Source organism: Gossypium arboreum, chromosome 6, assembly GCF_025698485.1.
Source record: "Gossypium arboreum isolate Shixiya-1 chromosome 6, ASM2569848v2, whole genome shotgun sequence".
NCBI classification, from domain to species: domain Eukaryota; kingdom Viridiplantae; phylum Streptophyta; class Magnoliopsida; order Malvales; family Malvaceae; genus Gossypium; species Gossypium arboreum.
In genome coordinates, this window is record NC_069075.1 from 3,294,069 (window position 1) to 3,309,638 (window position 15,570).

Genomic DNA, 15,570 nt, shown 5'->3' on the forward strand with positions numbered 1-15,570 from the left:
TCACATAGGTCCTATTTCATAATTTCACCCCATTTTTCTTATGGGACAAAAATTAACTAAAATTGTCGGGTTCTATCTTAAGCTTGGGCTTTCTAGAGGCCCACTAACATAATTAAACCTATGCCAACATTCACAGGATTCCCGAAAATTGGGGCGTTACAATAATAATATTGACAATAATAATAATAATAATAGTAGTAAAAATAATAATACTAATGATAATAATAATAGTAATAATAAGAATATTAATATTAGTATTAGTATTAATAATAATGATAATAGTAATAGAAAATAAAAAATAATAATATAGTAATAGTAATAAAAGTAAAAATAATAGTAATAATAATGGTAATAATAAATAGTAATAATAACAATAATTCAAATAATAAATAATCTAAAGTTTGAAATGATTTAGAAAGCTATAAATAAAATAAATGATGAAATGATAATAATAAGAGTAATGATATATAAATAAAATAAGTGTGCTAAAATATATATATATATATATATATATATTAAATTAGTTAATATAAAAATAATAACGTATAAGTAGATGAAAAAAGAAAATATAATCATAACAACAGTAATAATACAATAGTAATAATAATAAAAGGTAATAATAATAATAATATATTAGATAATAAAAATAATAATAATAACAGTAATAAAATGATAATAGTGATAAAATAAGATGATAATAATAATATTAAATATAGTAAGAGCAAAAATATAAAATAGTAATAATAGTAATGATAACAATAATATAAATAATATATATATATGAAAAAAATAATAGTGAAAAATGTAACGCCCCAATTTTCGGGAATCCTGTGAATGTTGGCATAGGTTTAATTATGTTTGTGGGCCTCTAGAAGGCCCAAGCTTAAGATAAAACCTGGTAATTTTAGTTAATTTTTGTTCCATAAGAAAAAGGGAGTAAAATTATGAAATAGGACCAATGTGAAAATGTTTGAAAATGCTATAGGCTAAATTGAAGTGGCCAAATAAATAGGAGTTCAAAATAGGAGGATTTGCATGACAAACCTCCCATTTTACATGAAGTGGCCAGCCATCATGTTGTTGTAGACAAAATGTACACTTGATATCCATAATTTATGGTACAAATTAATACAAATTGATAATAGGTTAGGTAAATGTTCCATGATAATAGGTTAGGTAAATGTTCTATGATAATGGGTTAGGTAAATGTTTCATGATAAGAATTTCATGTCTTTTGTATTAAAGAATTAAATGGATGAAATATGAAGTTTTATTAAAAGAAAAAGGGGTGAAAAGAACAAATTTTGTCCATCTTTGTTCATTATAGCTGAAAGTTAGAGAAGAGAAAGGAGAGGAGAAAGCTCTTGAGTATTCGGTCATTAGGAGGAGGAAAATTGAAGGTAAGTTCTTGGTACCTTGCTTCTTATTTTGAGGTTCATGAGTTCATCTTGATTCTACCTTAACTCTTGAAGCATATTTTGGTTTTTAGTTGTGTTGTGAGCATTTAGTCATGAATTAAAATGAAGGAAATGGTTGTTGTTTCATGTTCTTTTGATGAAAAATGGAAGATAGGTGAAGTTGAGCCAAACAAATGAGCATGCATGTGCCTTAGATGTTAAAGGGAAAAATCAACTATCATGTTGTGCTTTAAAATGATAAAATGGAGATTATACTTAAGTAAAATCATAGATATGTGATGATTGATTGGTGATATACATGTTTAAATAACAAGCATGCAAGTTAGGTGTGAAAGAGTGATTTGGTAATAAATATGCTTGGGACAGCAGCAGTAACGTGACTTTGGAAAATCACCATAAATTGTGAGAGATGAATTAGAAGCTGAATAAATTATGTAATTAAAGCTTAATGAGTCTAGTTTCAAATGAAATAAACGAGAATATATTTTGAATTCTGTACAATGAGAAATTTGATTCGTAATGAAGAGTGGTCAGATTAGTCAAACAGTGAAACATGGGAAACTTTAAGAAAAATCTGGTATTGATTGGCCATTCCAAAAATTCTGAAAATTTTATGGATAGAAGATATATGAGTCTATTTTCATGGAAAATTAACGGCACTTGATTTGGAGTTTCGTAGCTCTAGTTATAAATAATTTAGTGACTATTGCTCAGGAAGACAGCTTGCAGTGAAATTATGATTATGTGGTAAACATTGACAAAAATTTGTTAATGAGTTACTTATTGATTTCTTATAAGCTTACTATGATCTGTAGGTATGGTTGGCCGAATATTGTAAGGGGTTAATATGTAGTTCATATTTGAATAGTTAGATTAACGTGTTAGTAATCCAATTGTAGGCAGTTCCTGTGTGGATCTCGTCAGCATATCGTCGCAAATAGGTGTGTAACTAACACCCTCTTTCTTAGTCTGGATCGGCAAAAGCCGAAAAGCTGAAATGCCGAAAACCGGTATTTTGTAGATTTGCGAGTGTGTGAATGCTCGTGAGGTAAATCGATTAATGTTTTTGGTAAGCTGCAATGTTTGGACTGCAAAGTGCATGATTTCTGTGCCCTCGATATTTTTGGACTTAATGGGCCAAAATTGGAATGATGGGCTAACGGACCCAATTCGATAAGAACCCTCGGTAGTGATTCTGTTAGTACGTGAAAGGTAGGAATATGCATGAAAAACCGTAAAATAGATAAATTACTGAAATACCTTTAAAAGTGGAAAATTTACAGTTTTACCCCTAGGAGATAAATTACCGAAATACCCCTAGGGTTAAATTGACCTAAATGCATGTTTGACTGTTGTTATTTAATGCATGCCATGTTGTTATTATCTGATGCATGGGATTGGGATATTGACGGAGGAAGTACTGAAAGTGGCTTGTCCACATACTGGAGGCTTTGCCTCAATTTTTGATAATCGAGCGTGCAAAGGTTGCAATGTGGAGTGTTGAAATTTGGGTGGGTTGAGCTATTCCCACATGGAGTGTATGGCTGGTACGGGTGGAGTGTAGTGGTTGGTGGGTTGAGTAGTCTCCCCAAATGGGCTTGCATATGTTATTGATGTTGCATGTATTTTGAAATAGGCCTATGGGCCATACTATTATCTGAATAAGGGGCTAAGGCCCGTTTATTGTAATCTGAAAGGGCTCGCCCAATACCATGTTACTGAATGGGCTTAGGCCCAATAGGCTTAAAGTGACTTGGGCTTTGAATGGGTTTTCCTTACACCGAGTTTCCCCAAACTCACCCCTTTTATTTTCATCCACGCAGAAATCCCCAACCATAGTAGGCTTGGAGCCGTGAGGGAATTGAGTGGCCACCCGTTCTTAAAGTTTGATTTTCTTCCGTGAACTGGACATCCTTTTAATTACGTTTGAGGTTTTGGGCTTTTAAATGTAATAAGGCCGCTTATTTATTTTTGATGGTTTTAATATGTATTACTAAGATAGGTAATACTTATTTTCTTGTTGAAATTGGATAGCTTTAGGTGCGTTTTCAAAAACAACAGTTGATTTCAAAATAACACGACAACAAGCAAAGCTTCCAGAACGAAAGTATTTTCCAAAATTAATCACTTTTCCTAAAATGACTTAATCAAATTGGTTTCCTAGAAATATCCATGACGTTAAGGTGTGGCAATGGTCGTATGCATGTCTAGGATTGGATCCGAAGGAGCTTGGTACTTAAGCGATCCGATGGACTCACCACCTCTTTTCCGGTTTCCTACCGGTGCATGCTTCCATTCACTTTAACCCTTAATGAATTAATTTTTGAACATCAAGTACGATTTTTCGGACTTAGAATGGAAAATTTTTTTAACGTTTTTGATGTGGCATGCCGGATCCGGCCATAAATTCTGGGCTGGGTTTGGGGTGGTATAAAAAAATAATATAAGTAGTAATAATAATGGTATTATAATAAAATAAATATAAATACGAGTATAATAATAAAAGTAATAATATAATAAAACAACAAAAGTAATGAAAAGGACTAAATTGAATCTAAAAACAAAGTTTTGGGGCAAATCTGAAATAAACAAAGAGGAAATGGGCCAATTTGAATGCACGAATAACAAGGAGAGTCCAAAATGGAAATAATCCCTACCCTCCAAAACAGCGTCGTTTAAATATGGACCAAAATGTAATCGAAATAAATCACGAGGTAACAATTAAAAATAAAAAAACTTAATTGCAGAACAATAAAAAAACAGAAGGGCTAAAAGTGCAATTAGCCCTTCCATTAAAACACGTGGATCCTAGGCCTGGAGCGGGTCGGATTCGGGTCGGCCAAGGCAAAACGACGTCGTTTTGAGGCTTATGAGCTTAAGCCAAAACAACGTCGTTTTATTTTACTATATCAGATTTTTTTTTTGAACTTCATTTTTCTCCCCTCCTCTTCAAAAAATAAAAAAACTCTCTCTCAAACTCTCTCAACTCCCCAGAGCTCCAGCCATAGTTTCATCGCCGTCGCCGGCCGCCACCGTCTGCCGTACATGGTGGCCGGAACTCAAAAAACCTCCCTCTTTTCGGTCGATTTAAAAACCAGGTGAGTTTTTACCTTCGTTGTATGTATATTTCGATATATTTGTGTATATATGCAATAGATTCGAAACAAAGAAAAATAGAGAAAATAAAAAACCTTAGTAACTCGATTCCTGATCTGATTTCCTTGTTTTGTTTTCGAATTTTCTGTTTGATTCTCAGTCTATGCTTAATCTGCTATTTCCCTTTCTTTTTGTTTTGTATGCTTGAAACCTTTTTTTTTTCATTCGAAAAATCCCCCTTAATACAAGTGATTTTGTGGCTTTATATAGCCATTCTTACAACTTGTTTTTCTACTTGATTGCTCTGTTTTTCTTGCAGGTAAACGGCGGTGGCAACAGTGGAGCAGGTGCGCGACTTGCACTGATGATGTGACGGTGGAGCAGGTGGTGCGGTGGTAGGGTGCAGCGCGCCTGTAGGTTAGGAGGCTAGGGTTTGTGATTTCTGAAAATAGGTTGTGGGCTAGTTGGGTTTGTGATTTGGGCTAAGGTTTGGATATTGGGCCTTGGAAATTGGGTTTAAATTGGAATGATGAATGGATTTATTTGTATATTGGTTTTTTTTGGTTTTTTAATGGGCCCGGGTAAAATTTGGGCTGTACATTATCTTTTGGAGGATTATATATAATAAATTCATGTCTCTCTCTATATTACTTGCATAACTTTTGCCATTGGGCATCAATGAATAACTTTTGATCCACTATGATGACCTTTTTACTTAATTTTTTTCTAATTTTCAAATGTTTAATTGTCATTTTTGGAATAAATAAAATAAATGCCAAATAAATAAATGATCTTTACAACTTTTTATTTTAATTAAATGCCGATAAAGCAAAGGCAAAGTAACACAATATAAAAACCATGATCTTATTATTCTCTATAAATATCTTAAATTTCTTAACTCAAAATATAGGGTCAACAACAAGAATATAAGAAGAATTGTCAAATTTGAACAACTTAAAAGTTATGACTGACGAAGAAATGGGATTAAGATGAAATCTAATGTTAGTTTGCATTTCATCTTAATGTTAGTTGCATTTCATCTTAATGTTAGTTGTATCTAGCTATAGGATTGGTTAGTTGCATTTTTTTTTGGATATTATATTGAGTAGAGGTGAGTAAAACTCGATTCCATTCGAAAAATTGAAAAAAAAATTAATCTTCGAGTTAATCGAATCAAGTTACTTGAATTATTCGAGTCAACTCTATTAATTAATTCGAGTTTCGAGTTTGAGTCTAGTTGAACTAGACCTATCCATAGGCCGGATCACCCAGCCTAAAGGCCTACTCAAAATGTGGGACGGTTTGGGCAAAAATATAGGCTCGAAAAATGGGCTTGGGAAAAAAACACATTTAGAAAATAGGTCTGGCCTTGGGTAATTTTTTTTGCCCGAGCTTGGACCAAATTTGCAAAAAAAAAAAAATTATTGATTTGCTATTATTTTCCTACTGTTTTGCTATCATTTCACTATTATGTGCTACTATTTTGTTGTTATTATTTGGATATTATATAACTCTTATTTTATTGTTAATTTTGATACTATTTTAAAGGCATTTATTTGTTAAGTTGCACCTATTTTAGTGTTATTTAAGTATAAAGATTTTTTTAAATTTATTTACAATTTGTTGGGAAATATTTATTTTAATGCTTTTAGTGTTTTGATGTATTATATATTTGGGTAAATTACACCAACAGTCACCCAACTTTAGGATAGCTGACAAAACAGTCACTCAGGTTTCAATTCAGTCACTGAACTTTCAAAAAATAACAAAACGATCACTACTAACCATTTTCCATTACGTCTGTAACGGTGCTATCCTTTTCCATTATTCACTTAATAGAAAAGCCATTTTCCATCCCTCTCCCATCCCCCTCCTTCTTCCCCACCATCCCTCCCCCTATCACAAGCACCTTTATTTTTTTTGCAGACTTCCCCACCATTGCCCTCTCTCCCTCTCCTATCTATTCCTTCTTCACCATCATTTCTCTAACCCTCAGTAAAGTTTCCATGTCCAAAGGAATGAGCCATTTTGTCCTTGTCATCTAGTTAAATGCTCTGGCTTCTCTCATTCTTCTTCTAGCAGCTTTTTTTTTTTCCACAAGGTTCTCATCTATCTATCAATTAAATCCATGGATGAGCAATTAATGGTATTATTTCTGTTTTGGGACTTCTTTGCAAGAAAAAATAGCCACCAATTACTTTATCTTTTTTGTGCAAAATTTTCTGCTTAAGCATTGCTGGGTATGTAATTAAATTTAAAAAGAGTTCAATAATTCCTTTATTGGTGAAAAAATTGGGTTATATAACTGGGCTTTTTGCAGGATCACTTTGATGCAAAACTGTGTAATCATTGGTGTAAGATACAGCTCTCCAACCCTTGCTTCTGCTCTTGCCAACTTAATCCCAGCTTTCACTTTCTTGCTTGCTGTTATCTTCAGGTTCGTCTCTGCTGCTATGCCATTTATTTTTGTAGTATAAGGCATAATTAGCTGTCTTTGATCTTTGCTGATATGCCAATACTTTCTCCATGAATTCAACCGCATTTACACCTATCTCTTTCTACCATGTTAACAACATCTAACAATTGGCTCATTGGTGGCCTATTCATCGCTACTGCCTCTTTGTCACTTTCAGCAAAAATCATTGGTCAGGTAATTTAATATGCTATTTCATAATCCACAATGCTTGGCTACTTCAAATTGATACTTTCCCTACTAATTTGAAGGCTGCAGTTCTGAAAGGGTATCCATTAGAGATAATGTTGGTTTCCTTCTATTGCCTCTTTGGGTCCATTCAATCTGCATTGGTTACTTTGATTTTGAAAGAGACCCAAACGCTTAGATGTTGAGTCTTGATATCGAGCTTATTTCTGTGGTCTACTCAGTAAGCAAACTGCAACTCCCCGTGTTAGCTTTGTCATTTTGGCAAATCGAAGCTTTGTAATTGAGACCAATTTCATTTCAGGTTTTATTTGGAAATGTGGTAACGTTCAGTGTGCAAGCATGGTGCATATGGCGTAAAGGTTCGGTCTTTTTGGCCACACTTTTGCTGCCTTCTTGGGGTTCATTTTCCTTGGGAATAATGGTGAAGAAGGAATAGGGTTAAGAGAGGGAGAGGGCAATGGTGGGGAGGTCTGCAAAAAAGTAAAGGGGTTTGTGATAAGGGATGGATTGTGGGGAAGGAGGGGGATGGGAGAGGGATGGAAAATGGTCTTTCTGTTAAGTGAATAATGGAAAAGGATAGCACCGTTACAAACGTAACGAAAAACGGTTAGTAGTGACCGTTTTGTTATTTTTTGAAAGTTCAGTGACTGAATTGAAACCTGAGTGACTGTTTTGTCAACTACCCTAAAGCTGGGTGACTGTTGGTGTAATTTACCCTATATATTTTTAAAAAATTATATATAAAAATTTTAAAACGGGCAAGCTAGGCTAGGCCCGAGTTTTAGTATTTTTATCCGGACCAAGCTTAGATAAAATTTTAGGGCCCATTTTTTTGGGTCGGGCCTAAAATTTTGTTAGGCTTGAACCCGACCCAGCCCATGGTCACCTCAAAGTTGAACTTTACAATTCGAATAACAGATTGATGTAAATACCCCTTTGGTCCCTGTCAATTTTGAAAATGAACAAATTGGTCTCTCACAAAAAAAGAATTTTAAAATTTAAAATAATTATAAAATTCCAAAATTTATATTTTTAAAAAAGTATAAAAATTTTAATTTTTTTAAAGAATATATAAAGAAAGTTAAAATTTTAAAAATTTTCTAAAATAATAATTTTGGGACATTAATAAATTAATTAAATATTCAAGTTTATAATACTAAAGTATCTTATTTTTATTATTTTTCTTTGAAAAGTTTTCAAATATATATGGTTTCAATTTTATGTGCTTTAACATGTAATTAGTTATATTGTAACAAGTGTAGCGACGTAAAATTTTAGCTTGGTCGCTAATTGTGGCGATTTAGTGAAAACTTGAAAACTGAAGTTTGATTTTGAAATACAGAGGGGAGTCGCCACTAATATTTTTCCTAGGTGTGATCGGACACCTAATAAATCATCTTTTTTTTTGAAAGGAAAATTTATTCTCGAACAAAAATGAAGGTCAAATTTGGGTCTACGTGAAAATCAAAGTAAAGTAGGGTTCGGGAGTCGGTTAAGCGCGAGGAACGTATTAGCACCCTCGCGACGTCCAAAATTGGTATCTTGTAAAACACGTGTTGTCTTAATTTTTAAAAATACAAGTTCAATGTAACATTTAGTCGTAATCCGGTTAAAACACGAGAGTAATTACTTTTTTGATTTTTTAGAAAGGTGTCCCATTTTAACTCGAGCCGACGTGTAACGCCCCAATTTTTGGGAATTCTGTGAATGTTGGCATAGGTTTAATTATGTTTGTGGGCCTCTAGAAGACCCAAGCTTAAGATAGAACCCGGTAATTTTAGTTAATTTTTGTTCCATAAGAAAAAGGGAGTGAAATTATGAAATAGGATTTATGTGAAAATGTTTGAAAATGCTATAGGCTAAATTGAGGTGGCCAAATAAATAGGAGTGCAAAATAGGAGGATTTGCATGACAAACCTCCCATTTTACATGAAGTGGCTAGCCATCATGTTGTTGTAGACAATATGAGTACTTGATATCCATAATTTATGGTACAAATTGATACAAATTGATAATAGGTTAGGTAAATGTTTCATAATAATAGGTTAGGTAAGTGTTCCATGATAATAGGTTAGGTAAATGTTCCATGATAATAGGTTAGGTAAATGTTTCATGATAAGAATTTCATGTCTTTTGTATTAAAGAATTAAATGGATGAAATATGAAGTTTTATTAAAAGAAAAGGGGTGAAAAGAACAAAGTTTTGTCCATCTTTGTTCATCATAGCTGAAAGTTAGAGAAGAGAAAGAGAGGAGAAAGCTCTTGAGTATTTGGTCATTAGGAGGAGGAAAATTGAAGGTAAGTTCTTGGTACCTTGCTTCTATCTTGAGGTTCATGAGTTCTTCTTGATTCTACCTTAACTCTTGAAGTATATTTTGATTTTTAGTTGTGTTGTGAGCATTTGGTCATGAATTAAAATGAAGGAAATGGTTGTTGTTTCATGTTCTTTTGATGAAAATGGAAGATATGTGAAGTTGAGCCAAACAAATAAGCATGCATGTGCCTTAGATGCTAAAGGGAAAATCGGCTAACATGTTGTGCTTTAAAATGATGAAATGGAGATTATGCTTAAGTAAAAATCATAGATATGTGATGATTGATTGGTGATATACATGTTTAAATAACATGCATGCAAGATAGGTGTATGAAAGAGTGATTTGGTAATAAATCTGCTTGGGACAGCAGCAGTAACGTGACTTTGGAAAATCACCATAAATTGTGGGAGATGAATTAGAAGCTTAATAAATTATGTAATTAAAGCTTAATGAGTCTAGTTTCAAATGGAATAAACGAGAACATATTTTGAATTCTGTACAATGAGAAATTTGATTCGTAATGAAGAGTGGTCAGATTAGTCAAACAGTGAAACATGGGAAACTTTGAGAAAAATCTGGTATTGATTGGCTAAACGAAAAATTCTGAAAATTTTATGGATAGAAGATATATGAGTCTATTTTCAGGGAAAATTAACGGCACTTGATTTGGAGTTTCATAGCTCCAGTTATAAATGATTTAGTGACTGTTGCTTAGGAAGACAGCTTGCAGTGAAATTATGATTATGTGGTAAACATTGACAAAAATTTGTTAATGAGTTGCTTATTGATTTCTTATAAGCTTACTATGATCTGTAGGTGTGGTTGGCCGAATATTGTAAGGGGTTAATACATAGTTTGTATTTGAATAGTTAGATTAACGTGTTAGTAATCCAATTGTAAGCGGTTCATGTGTGGATCTCACAAGATATCGTCATAAACGGTGTGTAACTAACACCCTCTTTCTTAGTCTAAATCGGCAAAAGCCAAAAGTCAAATTCAAAACCGGTATTTTGTAGATTTGCGAGTGTCGAATGCTCGTGAGGTAAATCGATTAATGTTTTTGGTAAGCTGCAATGTTTGGACTGCAAAGTGCATGATTTCGTGCCTCGATATTTTTGGGCTTAATGGGCCAAAATTGGAATGATGGGCCAACGGGCCCAATTCGTAAGAACCCTCGATGCGTGATTCGTTAGTACGTGAAAAGTAAGAATATGCATGAAAACCCTAAAATAGATAAATTACTGAAATACCTTTAAAAGTGAAAAATTTACGCTTTTACCCTAGTAGATAAATTACCAAATACCCCTAGGTTAAATTGACCTAAATGCATGTTTGATGTTGTTATTTATTGCATGCCATGTTGTTATTATCGATGCATGGATGGGATATTGACGGAGGAAGTACTGAAAGTGGCTTGTCCACGTCTTCGAGGCTTTGCCTCAATTTATCGTTAATCGAGCGAGCAATGTCAAGAATCTGTGGAGTGTTGAAATGGGTGGGTTGAGCTATCCCACATGGAGTGTATGGCTGGTACGGTGGAGTGTAGTGGTTGGTGGGTTGAGTAGTCTCCCAAATGGGCTTGCATATGTTTTCTTGATGTTGCATGTATTTTGAAATGGGCCTATGGGCCATATTGTTATCTGAATAAGGGCTAAGGCCCGCTTTATTGTAATTTGAAAAGGGCTCGCCCAGTACCACTATTACCCAAATGGGCTTGCATATGTTATTGATGTTGCATGTATTTTGAAATGGGCCTATGGGCCATCTTGTTATCTGAATAAGGGCTAAGGCCCGCTTTATTGTAATTTGAAAAGGGCTCGCCTAGTACCACTGTTACCCAAATGGGCTTGCATATGTTATTGATGTTGCATGTATTTTGAAATGGGCCTATGGGCCATACTGTTATCTGAATAAGGGGCTAAGGCCCAGTTTATTGTAATCTGAAAAGGGCTCTGGCCCAGTACCACTGTTACCTAAATGGGCTTAGGCCCAATGGGCTTGAGCTAACTTGGGCTTTGAATGGGTTTTCCTTACACCGAGTTTCCCCAAACTCACCATTTTATTTTCATCCACGCAGGAAATCCCCAACCATAGTGGGCTTGGAGTTGTGAGGGAATTCGGAGTGGCCACCCGTTCTGAAAGTTTGATTTTCTTCTGGTGAACTGGACATCCTTTTAATTACGTTTGAGGTTTTGGGCTTTTAAATGTAATAAGGCCGCTTATTTATTTTTGATGGTTTTAATATGTATTACTAAGATAGGTATTACTTATTTTAACTGTTGAAACTGGATAGCTTTAGGGCGCGTTTTCAAAAACAACAGTTGATTTCAAAATAACACGACAACAAGCAAAGCTTCCGCAATGAAAGTATTTTCCAAAATTAATCACTTTTCCTAAAATGACTTAATCAAATTGGTTTCTAGAAATATCCATGACGTTAAGGTGTGGCAATGGCGTTATGCATGTCTAGGATTGGATCCGAAGGAGCTTGGTACTTAAGCAATCCGATAGACTCACCACCTCTTTTACGGTTTCCTACCTGGTGCACAGCTTCCATTCACTTTAACCCTTAATGAATTAATCTTTTGAACATTAAGTACGATTTTCTGGACTTAGAATGGATTTTTTTTTAATGTTTTTGATGTGGCATGCCGGATCCGGCCATAACTTCTGGGCCGGGTTTGGGGTGCTACACGACGAATTTCACCCAACATAGCGATGAAATCGATGACTTGATGTTAAATCGGTACATTGCCTTATGTATTGAAATTAATTAGAAAACAAGAACAAGATTTTTGAAATAATGCAAAGCAAATTGATATGAAATAAAAATAAATACAAGACGAGCTAGAAATATATTGAAGCGTATATAAGTGTGACAATAATATATATAAAAAACAATAAAGATATATGCGATATTAAACGTAATACTAGAATTAAACAGAAATAGAAAAATGAAGGTATATGCATAATAATGATATTAAGAATATATACGTAATAGATATATATATATAAATAGTAATAGTATTAGAAATATACCACATATAATATTCGCAATATATACATGATGAAAAATACACTATTAAAAAGGTATATATATATAATATATATAATGCATCTACAATATGATGTTAAAATGTTTACGTAATATACACATACCATGATATTAAAAAGAATCTATTACAATATTACATAAATATATATCTATATATATGTTAAAGATATATACATATATAAATAAACATATACTAAGATTAATAATAATAATAAGGATAATATATAAAAAAATATACATGATATAGTATAAAAATATATAACTAATAATATTAAAAAATATGATATATACATAAACATATACTATATATATATTAGAAATGATAATAATAATAAAACTATTAATACAATACATAAATACGTATATGTAAATACATATATAAATATTAAGTGAAAATCAATACTAGTACTAATAATATTATTAATAAGTATAATAATAATAATAGTATGTTAATAACAGCAATAATATATAAAATAATAATATGGTAAAATAATAATAATGTATTAATAAGAATGATAATAATAAAATAAGATTATAATAGTAGTATTATAAAAAAATAGACATGAAAGAAATAGTAATAATAATAATAATAATATAAATAATAATATTGAGATACAAAAAGTTACTATAATAATAAAAAATAAAAATAAAGTAATAAAACATCACTTCATATATATATATACATACATAAAATATACACTAATACATAATAATAATAATAATAATAATAATAATAATAATAATAATATATAATATTATTATTATTATTATTATTATTATTATTATTATTATTATTATTATTATTATTCAAGAGGAGTAACGAGAAAGAGGTAAAAAGGGACGAAATTGAATTGATAAACTAAATTTTGGGGCCTATTTAAAAGAAAATAAAGAGGAAGGGACTTATTAGAACGCGCATAAAACTGTGGGGGGCCAAATGGGTAATTTGCCCAAACATCTAAAATGCACAGCATCGAAAGGGACTAAATTGTAAAGCGGGTCAAATTTTAGGGCCAAATTATTAAATAAATATAAACTTGATTTAAAACGCCAAAAATGCGGAAGGGTCGTGCACGCAATTATACCATTATACAAGAAAACACGCGGATCCTAGTGGGTAGGGTCGGGTCGACCAGATCCATGATGAAACGACACCGTTTCAGTGCTTAAGTTAAGGGCCTAAAACGACGCCGTTCCAGACCCCTATAAAAGTTAAAAAATTTTGAAAAATTCCTCATTTCTGCATGTTGAGGGAAAAAAAGAAAGAAAGAGGCTTATTCTTTCTCTGCTAGGGCTCCAACACCGATCCAGGCACGGCCATCGCCCGCCCGCAAGTGGCTCCACTGACTGCCACCATCAGTACGGTGGTAAAATCGCTCTAGGTAACTTTTCTCTTCTTTTTTTTATATTTATCTTTATTTAATATATATGTGTTGTTTCTAATGAAATATAGATGATATGTGCCAATGAATTCAAAAGAAAAAAAAAAAGCAAAAGAAAAGGGTAAAATAAAATGGTGAATAGACCTTTGGATCAGTCCTTGATATTTCTTGCTGCAGGTTCGAGTTTTGTTGAAGCCCTTTGCTGTTATTTTCCTCTTGTATTTCGAAAAAAAAAAAGAAAGAAAAATCCCCCCTAAACCCAATTCTATTGTGGCTTATATAGCCTATTTTTACAAGGCTTTTTTTTCTGTACACTGTTCTTCTTCTTTTAATATTGCAGGCAAACGGTGGTGGAGGCAGGTGCCACCTGCACTGTCTACGTGACTGGGGCGGTTGAGGGCAAAAAGCAAGTGGGGAGGCTGATTCGGAAGCTACTAGGTTTAGGGTTTCTTTTCTTTGATTTGGGCTTGGTTGTAGTTGGGCTAAGGGTTTTGGGTATTGTTTGGTGAGTCAGGTAGGGCTAATGGGTTTAGTATTGGGTTAAACCTGTTGGGTTTGATAGTTTTGGATTAAAGTTTGTTTGTAATTGGGTTGTGGGTTAAATTTTGGATTTAATTATGGGTTAATTTAGATGGGTATTTGGGGCATATTTTGAGTTTAATGTTGGGTCAAAATTGGGCCTCAACAGCTGCCCCTCTTTGCTTATTGTCGTGTAACGAGAATAGAGCAAAGACACAAAGAAAGGCCAATTTTGCCTAGTCTTGCCGAGTCTTGACTTCTTTGGTGCTCTTCTTGTTCAGGTAGTCTCCTTTCAGTTCACCGCATCTTGTAGCTTTGGTTCAATCCACTGCATCTTCTGATATATGCCTTGTAGCTTCAATCTACTCCACTGTAACTTCAAGGATATAAGATTTGTGGCTTCGATCTGCTTCAATGTAGCTTCATAAAGATCAGGTCTACAACTTCAATATGCTCTTCTCTCACTTTAGTGAGATAAGGTTTTGGTCTTCTCTTTAGCCACTTCAGAAAGGCAAGATCTGATATCCTCGCTCAGCTCTACTACAACTTTAGGGATACAAAATCTGGTGTCTTCCATCAACTTCAATCTTAATTCTTTACTCGGCATTTGATCTTGAGCTCAACTCATTTCTCGCAATATCAATTGACTCTTTAAACAGACATTAAAAACAAAAATTGAAAATAGCTCAGCACGTGAGCCAAGGCTCAACTCACCTCTCGTAATATGAGTTGCTCTTTTGAAAAATATAAATTGAAAAACAGAAATTGAAAATTCCTCAGCATGTGAGCCGGGGCTCAACTCACCTCTCGCAATATGAGTTGATTTTTTTGAAAAGCAGAAATTGAAAATTCCTCAGCGTGCCATGAGGCTCAACTCATCTCTTGCAATATGAGTTGATTTTTGATAAACAGAAGTTGAAATTACCTCAGAGTGTCTTGAGGCTCAACTCACCTCTCGCAATATGAGTTGATTTTTTTTGAAAGATAGAAATTGAAAATACCTCAACGTGTCTTGAGGCTCAACTCACCTCTAGCAATATGAATTATTTTTGAACAACATAAATTGAAAAAAAAAATAGAAGTTGAAAATACCTCAGCGTGTCCTGAGGCTCAACTCACCTCT

The 15,570-nt window shown here is 33.3% G+C and overlaps 2 long non-coding RNA genes across 3 annotated transcripts in view; one reads left to right on the forward strand and one right to left on the reverse strand.

The window, feature by feature from the left end:
• Nucleotides 1-15,570, reverse strand: part of LOC128293869 (uncharacterized) — a 67,511-nt gene that overhangs the window by 2,517 nt on the left and 49,424 nt on the right. The window lies entirely within an intron of this gene.
• Nucleotides 1,255-11,858, forward strand: LOC128293872 (uncharacterized). Its single transcript, XR_008283989.1, has 3 exons — nt 1,255-1,400; nt 2,318-2,359; nt 11,569-11,858. It is a non-coding gene; the product is annotated as an uncharacterized LOC128293872 (long non-coding RNA).